We start from the raw sequence: 22,260 nt of genomic DNA on the forward strand, positions 1-22,260 counted from the left end.
CTACCTTTTTAGTTTAGAACATTCTACCCTCAGCAGGTCGAATATTTTAATGGCACTATAGCCCTCCTTTCATGTCCTATACAAATTGTTAATATCCCTCTCCCTCATTATAGGCTCTACCTGCAGCTCAGCCTATAATTCAGGTTCAAGGCCTTTAATAATCGGTATTGCATCGGCAGCAGGGTGTAATGCTATAGGAGGCTATATCCATCATTGGCCTCAGGAAAACATCTAAAAAATGTAAAGTACTATTTAGTTCAAAGTCCACATAATATCCTCCAATCTGCGTTCTAAAAGGAAGGCCTGGAAGACATCATGCCACTAACCAAATGCGGTGCTTATGTTGAATGTTGAAAAAGAATCTCTTCACCCGCTTACTACATGATGCAGTGGCTGAAATGAAATCAGCAACTGCAGGGTCACAAAAAGCCTAAATTCTCTAGTTACCTGATATGGTATACAAACACCATGTGTGTCTTGGACTTAGTCCTTCCTGAACCCATGCTACTTCATACTGATTAAAAGCCCTTCCTCCAAAATTCAACACGCAAATATTTGATGCTCTCTTGAAAGAAATAAGCCACAACATCACAGTTAGTCTGAAAGATGGAGATTTGAAGCTCCTCTGTGTAGAGTCAATGGGATATTTGGCACCTCAGTTTGTCTTTCTGGCCAACATGGTGGGCTTTCCTGTGCAGGAGAATCACGTCCCAAGTCCCCTCAAAGGTGTTCAACATGTTTTTGTCTGTTGCTCACCAACACATCATTACACTCTGTTGGACAAAAGACATGGGTGCACCACAATCTGTCAAAAGACAGTGGTACTTCTTTTAACATGGGTGAACACGATCCCTAAATCCAATCCATGAAGCAAATTATTGGTGATGGGAGCTTATAAATTGCTTTGGGGGTATGGGCCTTTTCACTTGCACCCCAGTAGGAAGACTGACTTCAAGCTCTCACACTATTACCACAAAAAATTAATTTCCTTAATAAAAACCTAAAATTGAAGGTGAATAAATGTTGAATAGTATGTTTATGGTGGCTATGTAAAAAACACAGTCTAAAAAAGACATCAAACGTCCTGAAAATCATGAGGTTAAATTCTTCAACTTTATGCATCCTCCCTCTCTGTCTCTCTCTCTCTCTATATATATATATATATATATATATATATATATGTATATATATATGTGTGTGTGTACATATATATATATTTATATATATATGTGTATATATGTATATATATATATATATATATATATATATATTATTTTTTTCACTTAAAAAAACAAAGGTTACAGGGGTGTTAAAGTTAGGTTATGAATTTACTTGTACAATGCCACAGAAATTCAGTAGCTATAATTAGAGCTATTTCAAGTAACTACAACTTGCGGCCTAAGGTAACCATAACTTGCGCCCTTACCATTTGCCGCTAATTACCCCAGATATTACGCACCCATGACATCAATAAAAATGTCAATGAAACATTAGAAGTTACATTATTTAAGAAAAAACTGTGCATTGCAGGGGCGCAAGTTATAGTTTCCTTAGGCCGTGACCTGCTCTTGGAGGCGGTGGTCTCCAGGGCTGCAGGGGGCCGCGCGGAACTCTGCACATCATAAAATATTAGACCCCGGGAGGTGGCTGCAGGGAGGGGTCCTACTTATTTTACAAATTTTGTCCCAGGGAGGTGGTGGTTCCCAAGGTGCAGTGGGGTGCAGCACCCCATATACTATAAAAATGAAGCCCCAGGGAGGTGGCGGTCTTTCTTAAAACAAGCACTTGAGACCACGCTTTAAAAAAACAAACAATTCCCACGGATTTGCAACCCGTTGCAAATTTGTAGGAATACTGTTTTTTAAAAGTACTTTTTTGCCATGGGGGTCCTTCTGGGGCCCCAGCATCAGAGCCAAGGGCTCAGGGTGTCCCTACACTGGCCCCTTTACTTATTTTTTATCTTTTTTTCTGGGACTCAGCTGAATCACTTCCTTGCCAACACTTCCTTTCAGTTACAACAACTCAGGTGAGGATTTATGGTGAAATGCCCAAATACAAATGTACAGGATTGGACAATGTTTAAAACTGGTGGTTGCTACATGTAACCCGGTCATGTTCACAAGAGGGCTGTATCTCTTGAATCATGCTGGTCCTCATCTGTTACTTTCACTTTTGAGATGCAAACATTGGACCCTGGCTGCCAACCTCTCCTTCCTGGCTAGGTTGATTTGTGGACTTGCACAGTGCAGGAATGTAGCTGCTTAACTTGTGCTCCTTGCCTGCAAGCATCTCATGCACTTCAATTGATGGGCAGGTGGTCCCAAAAGCTGAATGTAGGCACCTACAAATGTCAGGAATACCTATTAGCACAGTAAACAAATTTCAAAGTTAACAAGTACTGCGCTTCAAATACAGAAAAGAAAACCATTAACCTAGCCACTGAGCAGCAAAGTAAGAGGCCAAGCTGGACAAGAGGGCTGCTTTCTTATCTTTGCTGTAGAAGTGCTGTCTGAGACTGACACATGCTTTACTGTTGTATATTTCCCTGGTGTTCTCAGTAGCAGCTGCTGCCAGGAAGGGGGCGAGGGCAGCGCGTGGAGCAGTGGGGGCAATAATAATAAAACAAAAACGTACTTGGTGTTCTGCCACTCCCGCCACCTCGATTCTTCTTGTCTTCTTACTCCCCCCCTACCTAATTCCGACGCTTCTCTCATGCTGTCATCAGCATGAGAGAAGCGTCAGGTTTGGCCTGAGCAGGAAGAAATGCAGCTCAGGGAGGGAGTGGGAGCCTGCACTTGGTCTACACCCGGCTGTCCAACACAGCCGGGTTGAGAGTTCTAAGTGCGCATGTTAGTTTGGCCGGCCTCAGACAGCTGACATGCGCACTTAGAAGTGCACATACCACTCCTCCTCACTGGTGGCTTGGGGGGTGCTGGCCCTGCCCTCACTAAGCTGGAAAATAAAATGATAATAAAACACTTTTATTATCACTTTATTTTTCTGCTTTCAGCAGTGGGGCGCAATTCCACTGTCATAGCTGAGAGGCCATTCCTGGGTGTTCTTTGGAAATGCAGTTTGTTGGTAAGAACAATATGTTTCATTAGTAGAGAAATATGCTCCACAGGTCGAGGAGAAGAATAATTTCTTTAACAAATGAAAATCCCTTAAACAATTTTCGTCTCACCATCCAACACATGTTGATGGTTGTCAATAGCAATCTCTTAAAGCACCATTACTGCAACAGTATCAATCTGTGTTTATGAGCTCTCTAGGCCATTTCACATATAAATGATCAAGAATACTGCTGCTCGCCTCCTCATCCAAATTAATCTTTAGAATCGCACCTCTTGTGCCCTCAAACCCTGACCTTGTTTCTAGGACCCAGGTGCATCACCTTCAATGCCCTTTGTATCATCTACCAGGCCTACTATGACTAGGGCTTGGATTTCTTCAGCAACCATTTCTGACAATACACTACTCCTTGCTCATATGAATTCTCCTCCTCATTGGTGGCCCACACTTTCTGCAAAGTTAGCAGAGAGGGCTCAGATGCTGACCTTGTTCTGTGTATGGTCCTCTTTTTGGATATGACTCCCTCCCTAAATCTGTAAGTTTAACAATGCCAAACATTTGGAACACCCTTACGACTTACTTCTAACCTCATCATCCAGTCATCTTTTATTTAAGTATCTGATTAATGGACTAATGGGATCTATTTCTAAAACGCAGACTGAAGCTCAACAGCAATAGATAGTAGTAACTTACTATCTCATCCGCTGGCATCCTGTTGGTCCATATACAAGGGATATCCAGTTTGACCAGAGTCGGTACTCAACTAACTTTGTTTCACCTAATGATCTTCCATCGCATTCATTGCAGTTTATTGTACTGCAAATTCATGAAGTTTAAAGTAAAGCAACCCTCTTGTTCACTCCTTACGTACTTTCCAAGCTCCAGGTTTCATCTCTGTGCCATCAATTGCGTGGCGGGTAGGGGCTAGGTAATGCTACATGAACTGCCTTTACAAATAATAAAAATAATAAAAGCATTGGCAAAACAATTAGGTCTCGCCTAAATAAGAGTTATTGGCTTGGCAATGTGATTTTGCCATTTTGTACACCAGTGTGGCTGCTGTTCACAATGGCTAAAGAAATTAGTGGTGTGGAAGGTAACAGAGTGGGGGAGTAGTGTTGTAGAGTGGTTTTGTTGGAGCACAGTGTCATAGACTGGAGAAGGGAGAGTAGAGTGTCGTAACCCTGAGTAGAGGGGACTAGAGTTCAGTGGCAGAGAGTGTGATAGAGTGCAGTGTCGGATAGCAGAGTGGTGTACAGTGAAGTGGGGTGGGGTGGAATAGGGTGGAGTGGGTTGGGGTGGATTCAGGTAGTGGGCTGAATTGGATTGGAGTAGAGTGGGGTGGATTGAAATGGGGGTAAGGTGGATTGGACTGGGGTGTACTGGAGTGGAGTGGATTAGAATAGCTTGGGATGGGTGGACTGCATTGGAGTGACAGGACTGCTGTGGGGTCGGGTGGGCTGGATTGGGGAGGGATGGATAGGATTGGAGTGGAGTGGTTTGAAGTGGGGGAATTGAAGTAGGGTGGATTAGATTGAACTGGGGTGGGTGGATCTATTTATTGGATTGAAATGGGGTGGATTGGATTTATTGGATTGGAGTGGGGGATGGACTGAAGTGTGGGTGGATTGGACTAGAGTGGTGTGGATTGGAGTGGAGTGGGTGGATTGGACTGGAGTACGATGGATTGGATTATAGTGGGGTGGAGTCTACTGAACAGGGGTGGGGAGGCTTGAATTGTGGTGCAGTGGGGTGGATTGGAGTAGATTGGTTTAATGTGGGGTAGACTAGAGTGGGGTGGAGAGGAGTGGGTTAGATTGGAGTGGGGTAGACAGCATGGGGTGGATTGGATGGGGTGAATTGGAGTGGGGCAGACTGTTTTGGATTGGAGTGGGACAGATTGCTTTGGATTGGAGTGGGGTAGATTGTGATGGATTTGACTGGAGTGGATTGGGGTGGAGTGGGGCGGATTGGATTGGGGAAGATTGAAGTGCAGGTGATTGAACTGGGCAGACCATGTTGTATTTGAGTGCCACAGATTGGAGTGGGGGGAAATGGAGAGGGGCATATTATTTTGGATTGGAGTAGGGCAGATTGTTTTTGATTGGAGTGAGGCAGAGTGGAGTGGGGCTCAGTGTTTTGGATTGGAGTGGGGCAGACAGGACGGGCATATTATTTTGGATTGGAGTAGAGCAGATTGGAGTGGGGAAGATTGTTTTGTATTGGAGTGGGCAGATTATTTTGGATTGGAGTGGGGGAGATTGGAGTGGGCAGATTGTTTTGGATTGGTGGGTGTTAGATAGGACTGGGGCAGATTATTTTGGACTGGAGTCGGGCAGATTAGAGTGGGGCAGATTGTATTGGATTGAAGTGGGGCAGACTGGATTGGGGTACATTGTTTTAGATTAGAGTGGAGCAGATTGTTTAGGGTTGACATGAGGCAGATTATTTTGAATTGTAGAGGGGCAGATTGTTTTGGATTGGAATGGTGCAGATTGTTTTGGACTGGAGTGAGGCAGATTGTTTTGGATTGGAGTGGGGCAGGTTGTTTTGGATTAGAGTGGGGCAGATTGGAGTGGCGCGGATTGGTGTAAGGTAGATTACTTTATATTGGAGTGGGGCAGATTGTTTTGAACTGGCATGAAGCAGATTGAATTGGGGAAGATTGCTTTGGATTGGAGTGGGGCAGGTTGTTTTGGATTAGAGTGGGGCAGATTGGAGTGGCGCGGATTGGTGTAAGGTAGATTACTTTATATTGGATTGGGGCAGATTGTTTGAACTGGCATGAAGCAGATTGAATTGGGGAAGATTGCTTTGGATTGGAGTGGGGCAGGTTGTTTTGGATTAGAGTGGGGCAGATTGGAGTGGCGCGGATTGGTGTAAGGTAGATTACTTTATATTGGAGTGGGGCAGATTGTTTTGGATTGGTATGAGGCAGCTTGGAGTGGGGCAGTTTGTTTTGGATTAGAGTAGGGCAGATTGTTTTGTATTTAGTGGGAAAGATTGGATTGGGGCAGATTGTTTTGGATTGGAGAGGGACACACTGAAGTGCAGTAGATTGGTGTGCAGCATATTGTTTTGGATTTGGGTGGATCAGATTGGGGTGTGGCATATTGTTTTGGACTGGAGTGGGGAAGATTGGAGTGGGGCTGATTGTTTTGGATTGGAGAGGGGCAGTGTGGAGCGGGGCAGAGTTTTTTGGATTGGACTGGGGCAGACTGGAGTGGGGCAGATTGGATTGGGGCAGATTGGTTCGATTTGGAGTAGGGCATATCGGAGTGGGCCAGATTGTTTTGGTTTGGAGAGGGGCAGATTGTTTTGGATTGGAGTGGGGCAGAGTGGTGTGAGGCAGAGGTTTTTGGATTGGAGTGCGGCAGACTGGAGTGGAGATAATCTGAGTAAGGAGTTGGGAAGATTGGAGTGTGGCGAATTGGAGTGGACTGGGGTGAGTGGTTTGGAGTGCTTTGGGGTGAGTGGTTTGGATTGGTGTGGGGTGGATTGGATTGGTCTTGGGTGGATTAGTTTGAGTGGTGTGGATTGGATCGAGTCGGATGGATTGGTGTGGGTGACATGGGGTGGAGTGACGTGGATTGGAGTGGGGAGGACTAGATCCGAGTGGAGAGAATTGGGGTGTACTGCGCGATTATGTGTTAAAATGTTATGCTTTGTCTCATAACCTAACCTCAAAGTCTTGAGGTACTTCTGCAATCAAAAAAGGTTGTTTCTTTGACAATGTCTGTTATATCCAGGAATCTGCCTGCCTCCTTCATTGGATATGTGCCTGGATTCTTTAGCCTCCTTTCTTATGGCTTGTTTTTAAACATTTCATTTTAATCGCTATGAGCTGTCAACTCTTGCTCTGATTTTTATTCCAACATAATATTTTCGATGGTAGTAAAATGTCCTTGTGTCTGCTGGTTATATTATTCTGTGAAATTCCGCAGTCTGAACACGTTTCCCCAAGACCATATCAAATTAATTACACACTTGTATATCATCACACTACTGCGTTATTCGTTGTGTTAGGCATGCCAATGACAGATGGCAAAAAATGAGTTACAAAATCCATTTTAAGTTGCTCTTCAGTTTTCCCTCTGCAGTCCCAAAAGTAAGAAGGGACTGAAAAGATAGAAAAATGCACATCTCCACCCAACTACTTTTTTTCTCAGTAATTTTGTCCAATCACCCATAAAAAAAAATCCCCGCAAAAGAACACTTTAGCAGTTCAGAGGGTCTTTATGGCTTGAAAGTCAGTGCTCACATTAAGGTTTCCGATGTCCAGTTCGTGGCTGTCCTACAGACAGTGGACTGTTGAAGCCTGGCCCCAGCCGCAGTCTCAGACTCCAAACGATGACAGAAAAATCTTCCAGACTGCATGAGGTCAATATTTGCTGTCTGTGTCTCAGGCTGCCAACACTTTCCAGCCTTCCTAATGATAAGAGCAAAGAATAATCTTTCCTTCTCAATACTTGGCACAGGCAAACGCACCTGCAGCCGCTTTTCACAGCTCCCACCAATATTAGATTTCATGCTGACATGAACATAAAGCCACGTGGCGAGGAAAGAAACAGATGCGTTGCACAACCTCATGCACCGCAGCCAGCATAGACTGCCTCAGTAATTATTGTCCTCGTTTTATATAAACATTTTCACCAACGCTCTTTTCCGGCAGCCCTCTCACGTTACCTAAATGGTTATTTACATCTTGGTCTTCTGAAACCTTAAAAGCACTTCAAGGGGCAATACTTTAAAAATGCATATGCTTCAGTCCTAGCTAGATTTCACCATCCAGTCATATTACCTAAAGAAACTGACAATTGCTGCATATTTCCTATCTAATATGCTACAGAAATGAGAAACCACTTGCCTATAATAACATTTCTTCTGCATCGGAACGTTATTAATTCATAAAAATTAAGACCTCAATTTTTAACTTTTCAGATGGAGTAAAGCGGCAGCCCACCTTCAGCAACGTACCGCCAGTTAGTCGCCACTTACAATATAATGCCGGAAGCAGGTATAGGGATAATTAGGTGAAGAGATTCACTGTCAGTATTTTACTTCACCCAGTGGGGAAGAATGATGGTGCTGGGGTAGGTTGGAAGCCAACCAGCTTTGAGCTGGCAGAAGTGCTCCAAGTCTCGAGCCTTGGTGGAGGGAGGTGGCTCCCATCACAAACGCAGCCGAAGGCACAATGGTAATCACTGGTTTACCTTGCCTGAGGTGCGCAAGCAACCTTCATCAAAAGTAGGAGAATCGTAGGGAATACTACAGTGCTTTAGTTGGGACTCTTGGGGTATACCCAGGATTCCTCAGGCCTCCGACAGACACTATTTCTGCCAGACAGAAAAAGTGTAGGACCTTTAGATGTTTGTATCGGCATGCTGATGTCTGCGACTAAGCAGCCATTCTCTTGCTACGGCTTGGCTGCCTCTGTAATCAAGGAAAATTACTGCTAGCACTTGTGGGGGGGGGGGGGGGGGAGGCAGGATGGTGGTAGGTATCAAGCACGCGTTTAACTCAGGGCAAATTTCTTCCATACTGCAAGGTGTGACCTAGGAGCTAAGATTAAAAAAAAAAAATTCTGTAAGAATTCTAGAGGCTACAAAATAGAAAATGGAACCCTGAGCAATGTCGGAGTAACAGCATAGACTCTCTACCCAATGAAATCGCCATGGTCTTTTGTAAATGACACAAGAAATTTGGCTACAATCAATGCCCCTGAGCAAAGAGTAGGGAAACTCAAGTGTGGTTTGAAGCAAAAAACTATTTTCTAAAAAACTGTGGGAGAGCTTATTTTTTGTCCCAAGGCATAAAATACGTATCTAGCATTAGAGCTGTATCATTGGCACATTAGTCTGAATGTATTGTGATAAGATGCAGGAACAACATACTCCCTAATTTTCTGAGTTAAAGTGAGACTCCTTTCTTCGTTATCAGCAAGGCAGTTGCTTACAAAGGAACAGAAATGTTGATGGCCCACAAGGAGTATTGACGTTGCTCTCATCAAACCATTTTGTACAAACACAAGTCAATCCGCCACATTAATGTCACAACTAAAGTGTATAAGAGGTTGATGATGGCAAGAGTAATCCTTCCTCTTCATTCCATATGGATGCTCACCAACTATAGTAAATTCAAGGACAGTGAAGGGCATCCGCAGTTAAGGAGAGAGAGAGAGAAAGAGAGAGAGAGAGACAGAGAGAGACTTGATTCTTCTGTACGTGTTGGATTAGAAGGCCTGGACTGGACTGGACTGCTGTAGCATAACATCTCTAAACGGATTCACGATATGACTTCCCCACCATACAGATGGAGCGCACAATAAGCAGGAAAGGCTCAACAGCTATGCATATAAGCATGGATATGTATGTGTTCAGACTTACCTGGTGCAGCACAAAGGCAAACTGTCACTAGCCCCCAGGCATATGTAGATTCCTGCTCTAGAGCAGAAGAAATGGAGAAGGACAATGCGTCACCAAAAAAGATGAAGTCTAGAGGTGGAAAGCAAAGGTAACTACAAAACACGAAAGAGGGCTGGACTGGGGAACCGAGGTAATGAGGGAGGGAGAAAACAAGAAAGGTGATGGACGTAACAAGTGGGGGCAAACTATGGTGTATGTGAAGGAGTCATAACAACAACGCCCGTCACCAGACACCAACTTATTCAAGTGGAAGATCTTTATATCACTCTGTCTATATTGACCTGGAAGAGCTGCTGGCCATGGCTTACTGTAGTATGGCTGGTCCTGAAAAACGTGGTTCTTTCTAAGTGTGCCCCTATTCTTCGCTGCATTATTCTCCACTGTCCTCATGTTTGATGTTATAGGAACCTTTAATGATGTTCTGTACTCTGACAGTATTAAGTAATTTCTACATCATGTGCCTGTGTTGTTTTTGTTTACCTGATTTTCTTTGTTAAGTCTTCCTTACTCTCCCATTTGTCTATCTGTGACCTACAATTTTTGCCTATACCAATGCCTGAGAAACGTCGAACTGGAAAGTGATAGAATACTGACATCAATTGCCATTTTCTTTTCTTTTTCTAAGTTAATTTGTGATGTTTTGTTTTCTGTCCCTTTGGATGCAAAGACCTGATGGCCAAATGCAAAACAATGTTGGACTCTACCCTTGCATAATTCAGAACCAGATAGAGTTGGATCCTATAATTGCCAGGGCAGCTATTCTACTTCTAGCAATAGCATAAATACATTTCTTTGGTAGGGGTGAGGATAGGTTGCATATATCTAGAAAGGATATCTCCGCTAGAGAACTAGTGTTGCAGATAAGCAAAATTTCCAGCCCTAGTTCGAATGCCTCCCCAGATTACTGTGATTGGAATAGACTAAACTAGTGTTCACACTTCACAAGAAGTAGGCATATCTAAGATACATGTTTGACTGAAAATATGACTGAGGGCTGGATCAGCTCTTTTGTCAAAGTCAACAGAGTAATATTTGCAGAAAGCTCGAACATATTTGTAAATGGCTGACCGCACATTATTGAAAGCAACACATTCGAACTAGAGCTACAGAACCTTCTTTAATCAGAAAAAAATAGGCTCTTGGACATCCCACCAATATTCTATTTGCTTTCTGATCCTCTAATTCAATGCATGCAACATTCCACATAGAGACAGTGTGTTGGAAATCGCTTGTTTGTTTTCTGAAGTTAAGGGCACAAAAAATTGAATGAAAGTGTAGGAAAGGAGAGTATTATACAGTGAGGCTGGTTAGGTCTTACTATGCAATACTCTCACAATACCCCAAACTGAGTCCTTGGGACTCACACTAATAAATCCCTAGCTCAGTCCTGATAGTGTGGCACAGAGCAGTCGGGCTTTACAGGAGTAACATGTGTAAAGCATTTCAGAGCACCAACATGAAAGATAAATGACACAAGTCGATAGAAATCCAACACCAATTTATAAAAATAGAGCAGATTTCTATAAGACTTAGACACCAAAATGAACACATTCAGATAAGTATAACTGGAGTTATGGATTTTAGAAGGAAAAATGAATCAGTGCAGTACACACACAGCTGTCAAACTGTAACGCTGCAGTCAATGGAGAAAACAGCTAGTGACATTCGGTCACTTGCAGCTCGAGTCCAGTGGACAGTGGCTGATGCTGGTCCCACAACCACACCTTGACAGTCAGTTAAATTTTACCTGGCACATGGGGCCTGGGTGCAGAGTGGTTCTGGATGTCATAAGTGCTGAAAGCAGGAGCCATGGGAGTGCTGACTTTACCACTTCAATGGTGCTGGTGAGGAAATGGATGCAAAAGCTTGACAACGTGGCCACAAAGGTGGTGAGCTGAAGGTGCTGTGGGGTTCATTTAGGGTGGAGCATCAAACAAAAGGTAGTGGTAGCCGGACTGGCCACCAACAAGACTTGGCATCGGTAAGCACAGCTTGGGTTAACTGGAATCTGGAATCTGCGGGAAAGCAGAAGCAATCTGAAACTTGCTGGAGGTCAGGACTACGTTTCCCACAATGCGCTAGACCATTTACTTTTGGGCAATCCCTTAGCAGGCCTGATGGCCAGTGATTCTTTGGTTCCAGGAGTGTTTGGTGCCCTCTGGCTGCAGGGGACTAGTGCCTCTAGTACAAGGTAGTTCTGAAGTTGCCTTTGGTGCCCAGAATAATTCCACTGGAATCGCTCTCTGGTCCCGGATGAACTGCAGTTGTGCATTTGAAAGGTGGGTGCCGCAGGTGCATAGTATTGCACTTTTCTTTGTGCAGGTCCAGAAGTCACAGACTCAGGTCTCTTCTTTGTCCTTCTTCGCAAGTCAAATCAGATCTGCAGTTTTGGTGCCATGGGTCTCCCATAAATCCTAGATTTAGGGACGTTAGGGGTGTGGATGCTGGTGGCCAATGGGCTATTAGCAACAGCAGCCAATCTGCCCCTGAGGTGACCACCTCTGAGGGGGTGCCACCTTTTCTACCCAGAACCCTGTACTCTGACTCTTAAAAAATTTGCAGAATCCATCTGCGGCTGTACAGACGAGGTAGCCCACCCTAGGGGTGTGCCTAGCCGCCTGGAGCTGCAAGCCTCAGACTACCTTATTATCCCACCTGCCCAGTTGCAAATGTGCTTGGGGGGAGGGAAACGGCGCTATCCTCCTTTGGATGGCCACCTGATTGCATATCAGAGGTGGCGTGGATTTTGAAGCTCATCACCTTAATGTGTCACTTCACGAGCTGTCCTGTCAGGGAGGGAAGTGACACCTCCTGCCCAGGCGGGCCTTTGTTGCCGACTCCTGGGAGTGTTCACATATCCTGGCAGGGGGTCAGATTCCTGACTTGGTGGCAGCAGCTGCAGGCTGCCAGTCAGGGCACAAGAAAGGCTGCTGCATCCAGGTGAGCAACAGCTAAGGTAGCTACCTGGGTGCATGTCACATGAAATCCGACTTTAGAATAAAGTCAGGTTAAATGAGACAAGTTGTTTTATGCCAAACATGACATACTTCAGTAGGCCATCAAGAAGTTGGCGACCTTGGGATGCCCAGGTGCTAGCCCATGTTAGCGTATGGCCCACTGACCACTTACAGTAGCCTTTAATTGAAAAGGCCACTAGAGGGACATAGAAGCTTGCACTTATATGTCCACACCTTTAATTTAATGCCCTCTGACTCCTGGGCTCAGAACGACTACCTTAAGGGTGACTGGCATATACAAAAAATTGTGCTTTGATTTTGCCATACATGGTGAAGGCAAAGTCGAAGTGGAGCAGTTTGCTCTGGTCCTGTAGTCTGCACTGGGAGGCCTGCTGTTTTCTGTTTACTTTGGTCACTCAGAGTGGCACAAGCAAGGCCTAAGACCCTGGTGACTCCTTTAACTACCATGCCCAGGGTATCACTGGTACCATTTACCAGGTACTTATAAGGAGGTTAAAATCTTGCTGACTGGGAGTACCAATTCACATTCATCATGTTTTAGGGAGAGAGCATTGGCACTGAGGCCTGGTTAGCAGGCTCCAGTGCACTTTCAGAGTCATAACCATCAGCACTGGGGGAAAAAGTGTGGCAGTGACCATACAAAAAAGGCACTTTACTACAGAAAGTTTACATTATTTTGAATAGTTCAGACATCTTTAAACACTTAGGCCCTCATTACAACTTTGACTTTTCACAAAGTCCTCAAAGCCGCGGGCACCAGAAGACCGCCAGTGCAAGCGGTCTTCCGACCACCATATTACGAGTACTGAAGACTTTCTGCCACAATTTCGGCAGGAATCCTACAGTAGACGTGCTGGCGGTCGGAGGCACATAGACAGCTTCACCACTGGCCCCACCCCGCCAAAAGGACTCCACCAGACGTATTACGACCTGTAATGTGGCCTGGCGGTAACCTGATGGTGGCGTGCTGCTGGTGGTGGAAGTGCCTGTTCCCGCTCCCTGCTGGACGATATCCTTGCCGGACAAGGTAAGTCAGGCGTCTGACAGGGGAGGGTGGTGGGAGGGTGGTGGGAGGGTAGGGGGGTGTTGTCTGCGTGTGTGAATGAAAGTGTGCATGCGTGTGTGTATGGGTGTTTTTATGCATGTTTGTAAGTGTGTATGAATGTGTGTGTATATGCGTGTGTGTATGGGTGTAGGAATGTAAGTATGAATGTTGAAGTGAGTGTGTGTATGGATGCTTGTAAGTGAGTGCATGTATGGATGCTTGTAAGTGAGTGCGCGTATGGATGCTTGTAAGTCAGTGCATGTATGGATGCTTGTTAGTGAATGCGTGTATGTAAGTGTGCGTGAATGAGTGTATGCGGAGTGTGTGTGGGTGTCTGTGTGCATGTGCGTGTATGCAGGGAGGGAGGGTGGGGGTGCTGTACTTGTAGGGGAAGGGGGCACTGTACTAGTAGGGGGGAGGGGAGTTCTGGTATGGAGAGCGTTTGGGGGGTATTGGGCTTACAGGGGATGTGGAAGTCATCTGCCGGTGACAGGAAAGAAATTTCCCGTCACCGGTAGCCTTTCCGGCAGGGTTTTCGTGGCGGTGCTACCGCAATGAAAACCCTGGTGGAAAGCCGGCTCCAAATACCACCGGCGGTCTTCATTGGACCGCCGGGTAGGAGACGCTGATCTCTGGCCCGGCGGGTCCAACCACCCTGGCAGTACAGGCGGGGATGTGGCGGTCTTCAACGCCGGCCCGTTGGCGGTCAGACCGCCACTGTGGCCCTGGAGGTCTTCTGATCGCTAGGGTCAAAATGAGGGCCTTAGTGTGGGCAAAGCTTGCTTCACTGAAAACTATCCACTTGAAAAAAGGGATGACAGTTAATACAAAATTAAAATGGAATTCTCATAGAATGTTACAGAAAAAAGAGGTGCATTCACATAATTATGGTGTCCCCTTAGAAATATTTTGGGAAAAAGAAAAGGAGTGCATTTCAGAAACTTTATGGACTAGTTATCACCATTAAACAACTCACTTTCCAATTTCCCAGACAGAAAAATAAAGCTATACATGTATAGTTTCAAACAGCAAGCCCATTAGTCAAAATGAAATGTTCAGTTTCCCAAGATAGCATGGCACGGAAACAACTATCCACATCCGCAATGATGAAAGACTGGCATCTTAAAAAGAAAATGAGAAGGATATTGTAGGAAGCTGACCTGGTGTGTGGTGGACACCTATGGCGTTGGCACCTCATACCAGGTCAAAGCAACTCCTATTAGTGAATGAAGACAGGATCTAGGAAGCCCCTAGGGCTCTCTAGAAGTAGCTGTGGATGAGCAGCCAGACTTATTTAGGAGACATGCAAAGCCAGGGCTCTCTAGATGTAGCTGTGGATGACCAGCCAAGACTTATCTAGGAACCATGCAAAGCTTATGCAATACTACACTAGTACACACAGCAATTTATCACACATGAAAGGAATCACTTAATGTTACAAAAACCAAGGTACTTTATTAACATAACACCACACTACATTACTTATAGGCAGTCCCCCAACTGGAAGTATGTATACAACATATATATATATATATATATATATATATATATATATATATATATATATATATATATATATATATATATATATATATATATATATATACATATATATATATACACACACACAATAATAATTAGGAATTAGCACAAGAAACAAAAAGCATTGGTAAGAATTAGTGAAAAATAGTGAGGGCCCTAGGGGAGGGCCAAACCATATACTAAAATAGTGGAATGCGAGGTGAGGTCCCCCACCCAAGGGTATGGAGTAGTTAGAGGGAAGCTGGAACAACTCAGGACCCCAAGAGATGAGTACCTAAGTGACCCCCAGCTAGAAGGAGAGCAAGAGTACCTGGTCTTCCCAAGGACTACCAAGAGGACTTAGAAAATGAATTGAGCAAGAACAGAACCAGACCAGAATAAACAAAAGGTGGATTTCAGAAGAAGAGGACCTGCAAAAGAAGGGGACAGAGTCCAGGCCATGATGGCGTTTCCAGTCGGGGCAGGAGCCACTAGCCACTCTTCTGTGGATGAAGATCCGGATCGGCAGGGGAAGGAGAAGATCAGCTGTGGAGCCCAGGAGCTGCAGATAAGTCCTTGGAGCTGTGCAGATGATGCCCCACGTCAGTCGCCGGGCTGCAGATGGTCAGTGGTTAGAAGAACCACCATAAACAAGCCTTGGCAAAGGCCAGAGGAGGCAAAAGAAGAGTTGCAAGGCTGAAGAAGACCAGCAAGGTCTAGGGCACTCAACTCTAGGATGGGAGTCCAGGCTGATGTTCAGCAGTTGGGAGAGCCAACAGACACAGCCCCCACAGGCAACCCACTGGCAGCAGGCATAGTAAGTAAAGACAAGGGCTCACTGTCTCCCAAAATAGACAAAGGGCAGAAAAGACCAAGGGGACCACTCCAGACCACCACCTGTGTTGCAGGATCAATGCAGTTCCAGAGGAGAGCAGATCCACGCAGCCAGACATTTTGGCTGTAGGTGCCTGCAGGGGAGTGACTCCTTCACTCCAAGGCAGATTCCTTCTTGCTTCTCAGTGCAGCTGAAGTCTTGCCAACCCAGGAGCTCTGGGCACCACCCCTGGGCTGGTGATTGAAAGGTGAGTGATCACTACCCTTTCCTTTGTCCAGTTGAGTGCCAGAGCAAGGCCCGGGGTTCCCTGGACTGGTGCAAACCGGTTTATGGAATGAAGGCACCAAATGTACCCTTCAAAGCAAACCGGTGGCATGGGAAAGCTACCCCTCCCCAGCCTTATAGCACCTATTTCCAAGAAAGATGATGTTGCCTCCATCTCCCACAAGAAATCCTTTGTTCTGCCTTCCCCTGCCTGAGCCTTTCAAGCAGCAGGAGGACAGAAACCTGTCTGAGGGGCTTCAGCAGTGAGGGCTGCCTGGAAAACCCTAGAAGACTCGTAGGAGCAATTATGGGGGGGGTCCTCTAGGGAGTCCCCAGAGTGCATGGAATCAAACAACCAATACTGGTAGTAGTATTGGGGTACGATTCCGACATGTTTGATACCAAACATGCACAGGTTTGGAGTTACCATTATGTAGCTGACATGGGTAGTGACCTATGTCCAGTACATGGGTAATATTACTTTCCAGCACTTATGAAGTTCAGTGAAATCGAACTGGAGTTCGTAGGGGCACCTCTGCTCATGCAGAGGTGCCCTCACACACAGGGAACTGCACCCTGCCCTCTGGGCTAGGAGGGCCAACCACAGAGGTGACTTACAATGACCTGGTGTAGTGACCTGTAGTGAAAAGGTGCATTCACCTTTTCACACAGGCTGCAATGGCAGGCCTGCAGACACATTTTACATGGGCTTCAATGGGTGGCATAATACATGCTGCAGCCCATGGGGGACGCCTGGTGTCCCAGTGCCCTGGGTACCTAAGCACCATATACTAGGCAACTTGGTGAAGAGCAGTACCACCCAACCTTGGATCAGGGCAAAAACTTTGATGAGTGGCAATATCCATCTGCTGGTATAAGTCATGGTTGAATTCTTTTGAGTCACATCACATGCAAAAAGTCACTTAAAGAAAAAACATTTCCAAGTGACAAGATATCTAGCTCCCACTGAATCCTAAACAAGTATAATTCAACACTCGTCAAACAACTGGCTAAGTTACTCAATGCAGATACATACGTTGCTAATGAAAAAAATGCAAAAGGACTTTACTCCACTTTAAAATTCTGTAATCTTTTTAAAACAACCAAAAGCTCACCACTTCATAAGTAGGCAAACCTGGATCTTGAGGAGCTGAGCAACTTCCATCGCATAAATATGTTGTAAACCACCATAAAAGCACCACAACTACACAACTTCAACTCAACTCAATCCAATTGACTTTTGGTTGATGGTGGGATTTAGACAGAACCAAGAGACTGAAGCAGTGTAGGAAACCAGAACGGTATTAGTGCTGTGGTCCATTAGAACCTATCTTCAGTATTTGACACTGTAGGGAATCCACTTTTTCAGAATGGTCATCCCTGATTTGGTGCCTTTTATAGACCCTCTATGTTGCTGGCTTTAGAGTTCAGTGCACTTTACTCCTGCTAACGAGTCATAAAGTGCCTTTGTTCCCCCTTTAAATATGGCTGAATTGACATACTCCTAATAGGCATATTTACCTTGCCTATAAGTTCTTAAGATATGATAGAAAGTTTACCCAGGGCCTGGAAGTAAAATGCCACTAATGGACTGCAGCACCTATTCTGTCATCCAGTACAGTTATGTTATGTTAACTGAAAAGCCATGTTTCAGTTTCTTGAGAAATTCAAGAAGAAAGAAGGAGACTCCTATGTGGAGTGAGAAGCCACTGCACACTTCAGGAGTCATGTAAAAGAATGCCTTTTGATCTGGTTCTGTGTATGAGTGGGATGTGTGTGAATAGGATTCCTAATGAGCAGAAGTGGCTGAGTTCTTTGTGAAAGGAAATGCGACTATTTAGGTTGGTGTTGCATAATGTGTGTAGTACACTGAATGTATGTGGGAGGACTTTGAAATAAGAGCATTTGTATATCAGGTACCAGTAGAGCTCTGTGCAGTGTGGTGTGATGTGACTTCTTTGCTTGAAAGTTGAAGATGAGTTTGGTTTCCTAGTTATGGATGGCTTGTAGTCTTCTAGTGAGTTGCTTCATGATCCCGGGGTACACGGTGTTCCCGTGGTGTAACTTGCTGGTAACTAGAGCATGAATTACAATTTTGCTTGTCTTGCTTGGGATCCATTTGAAGATCTTTCTCAGCATCTCATTGTCAAGTGTGGAAGCAGGATACAGAGATGGCGTTGATGCGGTCATGTCCAATTTGCTCTTGATGATTATCCTAAGGTTCCTGGCATGAGTACTGAGTGTGGGTGTTGGTCCAAGACTGATTGACCAACAGTTGGAGCCCCATGGTGAGGTGTTCATGTTAAAGATCACTACTTCTGTGTTTTGGTGTTGAGCTTAAGAGAGCTGGTAATCATCTAGTAAGCAGCTTGAGTCATGAAGGAGGTGAAATTGTTTGCTGTGTTTGGGTCTTGTTTGTGAGGGATCATGTTTGAGTTTAAGAGGGTGGGGCTCAATGATGAACCTAGAGGCACTCCACAGATACGTTTGCAGGTCTCTGAGGAGTAGGGTACTAAACTGACAGCTTCTGCTCTATACGTTAAGAAAGAGCTGATAGCGCGGAGAATGGGTCCTTGGATGCAACTCTTGTGCAGGTGCCTGATAGGTGTATGACCGTGTCAAATGCTGCACAGAGGCCCAAGAGAATGAGGGCTGTCATTTATCCTCTGCCAAGGATTATGTGGATGTCATCTGTAGTACCGATGAGTGCTATCTCTGTACTGTGGTAGAGCCTGAATCCGGACTGCATGGCGTTGCGGAGCGATAGCTGAGGTGGTCAGTGATGCATCAGTTAATTAATTTCTCTAGGGCCTTTGCTGCTTATGGTAGAAGGGAGATGGTTCTGTGGTTGAAACGTGGCTGGGTCAGCGGTGACAGTGAAAATAGGCTTCAGGCCTACCATTGTAGCCTGACTGCAGAGGTGTAAAAACTGCAATTTGTCCTGTCACAATGAACACTTCTGACAGGCCAAAACCTCCCTTCTACATATTAATAAGTCACACCTATGTAGGTGTTGTAGCTTACAAGGCAGAGTACATGGTATTTAAAAGTAGGATATGTAGAAATTTAAGGTTAAGATGTCATTACAGTGACTAGCACCTAAAAGCTATTTTCACTATAGGAAGCCTGGCTGGCCCATAGAAAACACTGGGAAAATATATTTAAAGCAAATACTATATATCTCTGTAATGGGACCGGCTAGAAAAATAATTAAACAACTATTTTTAATGGTTATTAAACTCCAATTTGATGGTGAAGTCGGATTTTAATAAATGCTAAAGAAACATAACCTTTTTATAAAGTTACATTTTCCCTGAGTGAAGTTCCTGGACGCTAATTTGCATTGGTTCTCTAGCTTCCTAAAGCTTGTGATTAGTCCTGAATGGATATGAAAAAAGTATGAAATGCCAGGAGAGAATAACAGGCTGAACTGAAAGTGCAGAAATTACTCCTCTGAGTTCTGCAGAATATAGAGGGAGAAGGCTGTCCACCACCTTTTGAAAGCATTGTGTGAAAACCTGTTTGACAGGTCTGCAGACCCACATGTCACACCTGGAGCACACACAAAAGGAAGAAAGTAGGATGCCAAGACATTTTTTGTGGATCCCCTGCATGGTTGCTAAAGCACCCTGCTATTGTCACACAAGAGGTCTGTCTCTGAGACTGTAGTGGGTACAGCAGATGCAATAAACTGGATTTTAATATAAGACTTACGAATACCCAAGGATTACCATAGAAAGTTCCAGACACACCCTCTCCCCAAAGCCCTCAAAGCCTAAATTTAGTATGACTTGAAACCTCTCTCTTCTACCAAGGACAAAGAAGTGGACTCTACGGTTCAGTTGAATGCCCAACTTTGTGGCTACAGGGAAACAGCAAACTTCAAGAGGCCTTTTTCTGGACATACCCAGCTGACCAGTGGCAACTGGATCTAGACTGGACCCTGCTGTTGGCCTGACACCCTGTGAGTCTCTGTGCCTCCCCTCGAAGTCTTAAGGTGCTTTAGCAGTGTAGTCCCATTGTGGATTGGGAATAAAGGACTAAAGTCAGAAGCTAAAATCTTTGACCAGATGGAAACTAGTTGGTGTATTGGACACACAATCCTTCTTGGTCAGCCTCAAATTATGCCTATGTTGTGGTCTACCGTGACTAGTTACTATAGTTAGCAATTTGCCCTTTTGGCAATATTTCTACCTAAATTTTGAAAAATGTATGTTACTTGTTCCCCTTATGGGATTTTTGCCAATGTGGTTTCATTGTATTGAATTTTAGTTTTTCTAATTCAACTTCAGCTTTTTATTGTTCTGCATTTTGACTTTACTACTGCTTTGTACAGCATGAATACTTTACACATCTCCCTAAGATAAGCCACATTGCTCTGTCTGTGCAGGGAACTGAGCTCAGATTAGTTTAGTGGCTTTGAGTGTTCACCATTACAAGGGTTGTGATTATTTCTTAGGCTTGGTAGTCACCCACTACAAATAATTATTACAGACACAGTTGATTATGCAGTCCTTTTAAGCCATCTGCAATAAAATCTTGGTCATAGACTTGTTCACATCCTTTCTGAAAGATAGGACACAAACTCTCTGCATGCCACAAAATGTCTCTTTACACAAAGAACTCTACTGCGGTTGGCAAAAGTTTATCTGCTTTTCCACAGCCTCCTTAAAACCTACATCAATTGGCTGACTCATTTGTGTTGAAGGATTCAGTTTATAGCTTAGCAGATAATACACAAGTAATCTTCCATTTAGATGGGGACCGGGAGGCAATATCTACTAACTTCGGGTGCTGCTTGTTGAAGGTAAGAGCATGGATTACCTAAAACTCAAATCCAGCAAGACAAAGCTCCCAGTAGGGAGAAGGTCAAACCATATGGTGTTCTACATGTTGACTGCAGGACCCCTGGATTACCCTAACCCTCTGAGGTGGTGAAGAAACTGGGGTTAATGTCCACAAGGTAAACTAACCATGTCCCTGTACAGCAGCAAATTTTTACCAACTCGGGTCTCGGTGTCAATTCTTCCCTATAGGTCCACATATGCTCATATTTCAGTCAATACAGACATTTGGACTCTAGGTTGCATTAGAAAACTCTCTCTACACAGGTCTGCCCAAAGAGCCCATCAACAGTTTAAGGTAGTACAGATAGTGGTTGTTTGCATTGTTAATGAGACAAGAAAAGTCACTGCTGTTACTCCCATTTTCCCTTTGTTGGCTTATCACTACTATCATAATCATCTACAAGAGTCTTTGTGTTGTTCAACACACAATTTCTGGCACTTCTCCTCCCCATATACATGCATACCCATCAGCTTAACTCAATGCGTATTTCACACATGCCCATCAACATCATCTTCTGGAACTGAGGATACCTACCTGGGGATCAAAAGTAGCACAAAAGGGATAAAGAATTGGTGATTGTTGCACCTATGTCCTTAAACAAACCTCCACTCCAGTTGCATAACATTCCTAACCATCATGCTTTTTACAAAAGGGTTTAAAACAAGACTCTCTTACGTTTATTATCAGTAAAACGTGTTTTGTGTAGTACATCAGTATCTCCTCTTAGGGGTAGATGCACTTTAGAAGAAACTGGCAAAATGACTGAACAAGAACAAGACTCATCCCATTCTTTGTTGATCATAAATACTAGGAGAATAGTTCTTCATTTAGTTGTGATAACTTCACTGGATTTTATGACTCTCTTTGTTAGCAGGCTGATGATAATTTACCATTTGAGTGTAGGACACTGCTGCGCCTCTTTGAAGAGAAAATGGGCTTCAAAATCAACCTAACTAAATCCTACGTGCTAAACCTGACACTGCCTACAACTGAGATGGAGGCTCTGGCTTCTTTCACACCCTTCCTATGAGCAAAAAGGGAAATAACATTTCTCAGCATTAAAATTACATCAAGAGTAGAAGATCTATACAGAGCAAACATCTCCCCCTTAAAAGTAGAGCTGAAACATGGGTGCCACTTTATATTTCCTGGCTAAGAAGGATTAACTCGGTGAAGATGTTGATTCTCCGCAAGGTACTTTATTTCTTCCATACTCTCCCTATAGATGTAGATCATGCATTCTTGTGGACATTGCGTATCCTCATCATGCGA

This window comes from Pleurodeles waltl, chromosome 6, assembly GCF_031143425.1.
Source record: "Pleurodeles waltl isolate 20211129_DDA chromosome 6, aPleWal1.hap1.20221129, whole genome shotgun sequence".
NCBI lineage: Eukaryota > Metazoa > Chordata > Amphibia > Caudata > Salamandridae > Pleurodeles > Pleurodeles waltl.